General features: G+C 45.1%; 1 long non-coding RNA gene across 1 annotated transcript; it reads left to right on the top strand.

The window, feature by feature from the left end:
* The first annotated feature begins 125 nt into the window (after positions 1 to 125).
* LOC135980177 (uncharacterized) lies at positions 126 to 5,719 on the top strand. The gene is made up of 3 exons (XR_010597378.1): positions 126 to 220; positions 430 to 545; positions 686 to 5,719. It is a non-coding gene; the product is annotated as an uncharacterized LOC135980177 (long non-coding RNA).
* The last annotated feature ends 339 nt before the right edge of the window (positions 5,720 to 6,058 follow it).

Here is a 6,058-nt window from a genome sequence, read left to right as displayed (position 1 = left end):
TTTAAACTGCATTTCACCACCAGGCCAAGGTTAAAACCATTTTAACTATAGTTGTGCTTAATACTGTTGAATTAAAAAAAAAAAAGTATTCCACAGGCTGTATAGGGATTAGGGTAATACTAACTAACATTTTTGCTTGTTCTTGAACCTGAAGGCCCAAACACACACGAGGGGGAACAGAACAAGCATGTGCCTGCAACACTTTATCCCATAGTGGAAGGTAACTTTATTTATTTATTTTTTTGCAACAGGCTTTTAAATGCATGTGGGTTTTTGAAAAGTGTCTGGCTGCAAACTTGGTTTGGTGTGTTTTATAAAGCTGCTGTTTTGTGTGTGTGTGTGTGTGTGTGTGTGTGTGTGTAATATGTGTATGTATGTTTACAAGACGGTTTCATGTGTTTTATAATAATGTTGTTGTTTGCTCCACAGTACAGTCAAAACATGAGATCCTTAGACCAGAGGGAAAACAAGGTGAAAAGAAAAAGGAAAGACAGCTGAAAAGGAAAATTCACCAGCATCAGTCACTGATGGATGGATGAAGCCCGGTAAATATATTTTGCTTATTGGTTTGGTTGTTCTATGAGGTTTTGTATTTTAAGTAAATACAGAGGTGTGGGTGAGAGATGGTAAAGTTCAGTTTTGTAAAATGTTGTTGTTGTTGTTGTTGTTGTTTTCCCCCTCATAGGCCTGGGCAACTCTTCTGACAATGCAGTAGTCAGAGCTACAAGGACATCTCCTCCAGAATTACCAATGAACCAGGAATCTGCTTTGAGACCTTTAACAACGCAAACCAGCATAGGAGTGCAGCTGAAGCACCCGGGCGGTCCAAACTTGAGTCAAACCCAAGGACAAAAGACTCTGGTAAAAAACAACCATTCCACCACAACTCCAGTTCCTCAGTGGCCACTACCACACCAAGCCCTGAGGAAACTGTGAGCAAAAACACCCACATTCACAAACCCAGAGCACGCACTCTAGGGGTTCTGAATGTGCGCAAACCCGGAGCATGCGCTCTAGGGGCTGCCTTTAAAAAACCAAGGACTAAAAGCTGCTGCGATGCTGAGGTATCGCAATCACACAATCAGCACTCTAGTTCCTCAGCGACCACCACCACACCAAGCCCTGGGGAAACTGTGAGCGAAAATGCCCACATTCACAAACCCGGAGCATGCGCTCTAGGGGTTGTGACTAAAAAACCAAGAACTGACAAACCATTCTCCCAAAACCATAAGCTCGTCACAGCTTCCCCATATTCTAGTATTTGGGGAGGGTTTGATGCTTCCCTCAGAAAAGTGATGGAGGCTGTATCCTCGGGTAGTCTAAAAGAACGGGATTCTAGAAAGAAATGGGAAAAATATGATGCTTTGTTCAGAACCATGCTGAAAAACATGAGGGCTGGAAAGGGTGTCTCTGAGCAGGGATGACTAGTCGTGAAAAGGGGCCTGGGTAAAAGGGGCACCCTCCAGGGTACACATCAGCTCATGTGTAAACAAAAGAGGGGACAGTGCTTGGGGGATAAACAGATGGCTGCCAAAAAGTTCCAGGCCTGGGTTGTTGTAAAAATTTTAAAAAGGGCTAAAGAGGTAATGAGGAAAAAAAAACAAAAACAAAAAGAGATGCCCCCGACTGGAGGCTCTCAAACTGGCTTGTCTGAAAATGGGGAGGCGGAATCAGACTCTGGTTTAGCAAATTCCCTAGAGGGCTCTCTAGACAGGTCCCGTTCTACTCCCAATGACCCTCATGGAGGCGCCTCAGAGTCTGACTCTCAAATAGCATCTGATGTAGAAGATGCCGCTAATGATCCCGTAGAGGAACCCCCAAGTAACCCTGAAAATGCCGAGGTGTATATGGAGAGAGTTAGAAGTTGGCAATGTGAATTATCCAGATTTGGGGGGTCGGTGTATTGTGAGGAATTTCGTTTTGTCAATCTTGAGCAAATAAATTTCAGCTCAGCAGTTTGTTGAAGCCATACACCGGGGAATACAGTTAGTGCGCGATGACATTAATGGTAGAGTAGGCCCTGATGATTATGTTCAGTTACGTTTAGAGAGCCGTAATTTAACTAACTCTGTTTTCGGTCAAAAGAACTAGGGATGAGCTGTCTGCTGAGGATTTCTTAAATCAGACCTCAAAGCTGCTACAGAGCAATAGAGAGTTGCATGTCGATGGGACATTGCGCCTCGTTGTGACAGCTGTAAAAACAGGGGTGGGGGCGCTCGTAGAGTTTTTTTTTAATTCTATCCTTAATAGTCAAATTATTCATTAAAAGAGACCGTGTTTAGTAGACCTGACTTACACCGGTACCAATTTGTGTTTTGCGGATGGGCTCTTGGCCGTCATGTCCGTTGGTAAACCTACGGACTTGGAATTTTTAGCGGAGGCGAGAAAGTTACATGAGAAACTGGGGTGGTCAGATCGAAAAAAGGTTATGCTCAGCGACGTAGCAAAGTGTGAACAGCATTTAGGAGTTAACATACAGGTGGTGCTGTATACGGCGAAAGGCGGCTGGGGCTTTTTTAAAACGGGGGGCACAGTGTACCCCGAGACTTATTTTATCCTGTTGCACGATGAGCATTACTATGGGGTTCTGGATGTAAAAAAGTTGTTCAGAGCGAGAAATTGTGAGTTTTGCCACACAGTGTACAGCCATGACCACTCTTGCAGGTATCGTTGCCACCTCTGCTTGAGCGTAACGTGCTCAGACGGCGTGGGCGTGCAGCAGCGGTGTCCTAGCTGTAGACTGTATTGTCGGTCCAAAGAGTGTTTAGACAGACATATCGACTGTGCATCAAAAAACCAAGTTGAATGCCTGTCTAAAACTTTGTGTGAGAAGTGTCAGTCTTGATCGGTGGTGATGTAGACGGTCACCTCTGTTTTATGGACAGCCTTAGAAAGCCCGAATCTTCAGAAAAGTATATCTTTTTTATGATTTCGAATGCACACAGGAGACCGGGTTGCACACTCCCAATTACATTTTTGCTATGTCCCTAAAGCCAGAAAAATCCTGGGAATTTAAGGGCGATGAGTGTCTTTCTGTGTTTAAGACCTTTATTGGCAAAGAGTTTCGGGACTACACATTCCTAGCACACAATTCTAAAGGTTATGATGCGTACTTCGTTGTTAGACAGTTACTCAAGGAAAAGATGGGCTAGAACTGATCACTCATGGTAGTAAACTAATGTGCGTGGAACATAAGGCCCTGGGCATTTGTTTTATAGACTCTTTAAACTTCTTGCCCATGAAGCTTAGCAAGCTACCGCAGGCGATGGGGGTTTGAAGGGTGCAAAGGGTATTTTCCACACTTGTTTTTAACACGTTCGAAAATCAAAATTACGTGGGGCCTATGCCCGGTATGGAGCACTGTGGTGTAGAAAGCACGATGCCCAGAGAAAAAGCAGAGTTTCTCGACTGGTATCGAGACCATAGCTCTGAGACGTTTGACTTGCAGAAAGAGCTCATATATTACTGTCAGCAGGATGTAAAAATTTTGAGACAGGCCTGTATCCTATACAGAAAAGAGATTATTAAAATGACGGAGAAGGGAGATGTAGTAGAGAAAGAACCTGGTAAATTCACTGAGATAAAACTGTATAGATCCATTCCGGTACATAACACTGGCATCTGTCTGCATGGCTATGTACAGGTTTGTTTTTTGGAGCCTAACACGGTAGCTCTTCTCCCTCCGGACAAGTATCACAGGCAGAAAAAGAGATATTTAACCCCATCTAGTTAGTGGCTGTTGTATATCTCTCACAAAGAAAATATACAAATATGGCATGCTTTACAGGATGGGGAACTACAGGTAGGGCCCTACTTTTTAGACGGTTATGCCGATGTTGATGGGATACACACAGCCTGTGAGTTTAACGGGTGTTTTTTTCCCACGGCCGTGTCACTTGTTATTGTGAAAAAGCACAAAATCCTATGACGGGAACATCTTTCGGTTTCTTTATTACAAGATGCAGCTCAAGACCGACTATCTGAAACGACTTGGTTTTGTAGTGAGGACTCTTTGGGAGCACGAGTGGGAGGTGATGAAAGAAACAGACAGGGAGCTTGCAGACTTTTTAAACCGAGCCCAGTTACCCCAGCCTCTCGTGCCTAGGATGCTCTTTTTGGGGGAAGGACAAACGCTATCCGCCTATATTACAAGCCTAACCCCGGGGAAGAAATCCACTATTATGATTTTACCAGCCTGTACCCTTTTGTAAACAAAACCAAAGAATACCCTCTCGGACACCCCGATATAGTCTGACACATTTGGACCCCTTGCAAATTATTTTGGAATTGCAAAAGTTAGTGTACCCCCCACAAGGCCTCTTTTTCCTATTGTTACCTGTCAGCGTGGGTGGCAAGCTTATGTTCTCGCTATGCCGAACCTGTGCGGAAACCGAGCAGCGGGAGACATGCACCCATACTGACGAGGACCGTGCCATCCTGGGGACGTGGAGCAAGGTGGAATTGAACGCGGCCATAGCGAAGGGGTACGCGGTGGCTAAGATCTATGAAATCTGGAAATTTTAATGAAAAATCTGAAACTCTTTTTAGAGTACATAAAATTACACCTCCACCAGAAACAAGAGGCTTCAGGGTATCCCAGTTGGTGCACAGACGAGGAGAAACAAAATAAGTACGTTAGCGATTTCTACCAGAAAGAAGGCGTGCATTTACGCCAACACGAGATCAGATCAAACCCTGCCAAACGCCAAATCGCTAAACTGTTTTTAAATTCTCTGTGGGGTAAATTCGTCCAAAGATCCAACCTACCCAACACCAGCATCGTGAGAGACCCTGACGAACTCTTGCAGTACCTGTTCTCCCCCAATTATGAGGTTTCATCCTGCGAGTTTATCGATGATGAAACAGCGTGCATGGCGTGGAAGCACGCAAAAGAACGGTACTCTGTCTCTGGCAATACCAATGTTTTCATAGCCTGTTTCACCCCTCTTATGCCCGCTTAGAATTATACAGCCTCCTAGAAGGTTTGCAAGAGCGGTGCCTGTACCACGACACTGACGCGGTGATATTTGTGAAAAGGGAGGGTGACTGGAATCCCCCTTTGGGGGATTATTTAGGGGACCTCACGAGTCAGATCCCGCCAGATCAACACATCACCAAGTTTGTGTCGGCAGGCCCGAATACCTATGGGTATAAGCTGTTGGGTGGAAAGGCCTGTATGAAAGTCAAAGGTATTACCCTAAATGTAGCAAACTGCGAAAAGATCAACTTCGACAGTTTGAAAGATCTAGTCCTGGACTATTGCACAGGTCTGCTTTGACTTCATTATTGGTAACAAAATGGTGACCGCGCCGAAGCTCCCAACTTCCCCGGGGGCGTAATATATTTTCTTTAACGGAGCCATCGGTGTAGACGTGACTGTTACTGGTACCGTCTTTTACTACCACGAGTATGAAAGGGGACACATTCATATTGACACATTTAAATAAGTTTTATTAATCGCCTGGTTTAACACAACCTTTTACAGCCACCTGTAGAAATGGATGCCATGACCCCTACCATCAGGGAGTCTCAGATGGTTCATTCTTCCATTTTGTCCTTTTCGCCTTGAGATCTGTGTCTCAGACATGAGGAAAAACAGCTGACGCACGATATATTTACTCCCACAAGGCTTCCGATGTGTAAGTTCTTAAAGGCCTCTAAAAAGGCATCGTCGACCTGTTGAGAGATTTTCAGAAAAGAAACCGTGTAAACACCCTCACTGCTTGTTTTTTAATTTACGCAACCCCCGGTTCCTATTCCATTACCCACCCCTCCTTGACCACTGCTTCTTAATCATTCATTTTACCTGAGCTCCGTCTTTTCCATTCGCTTTGTCCGCTGGTGCCTCCCCCAAGCTACGATCGCCTTCCACCTCTGAGGGGGTGGACAAAGAGAGGCCATCATGCTCATCGTGATGCCTCACGAGGGTTGCGGGGTCGGGTTACGACTTATCCATCAACATCTGGGTCAAAGGGTCCTCCTCGGAACTGTCGCTGATGTAGCGCTTTCTCCACACAAGTTCAAAGGTGCTCGGGGCTAAAACAAGTCCGAAGTTCTC

This window comes from Chrysemys picta, unplaced genomic scaffold (genome assembly GCF_011386835.1).
Source record: "Chrysemys picta bellii isolate R12L10 unplaced genomic scaffold, ASM1138683v2 scaf2089, whole genome shotgun sequence".
In the NCBI taxonomy this organism is placed as follows: Eukaryota; Metazoa; Chordata; order Testudines; family Emydidae; genus Chrysemys; species Chrysemys picta.
Note: the sequence above shows the minus strand (reverse complement) of the source record. Positions and strands in the feature narration are given on the sequence as shown.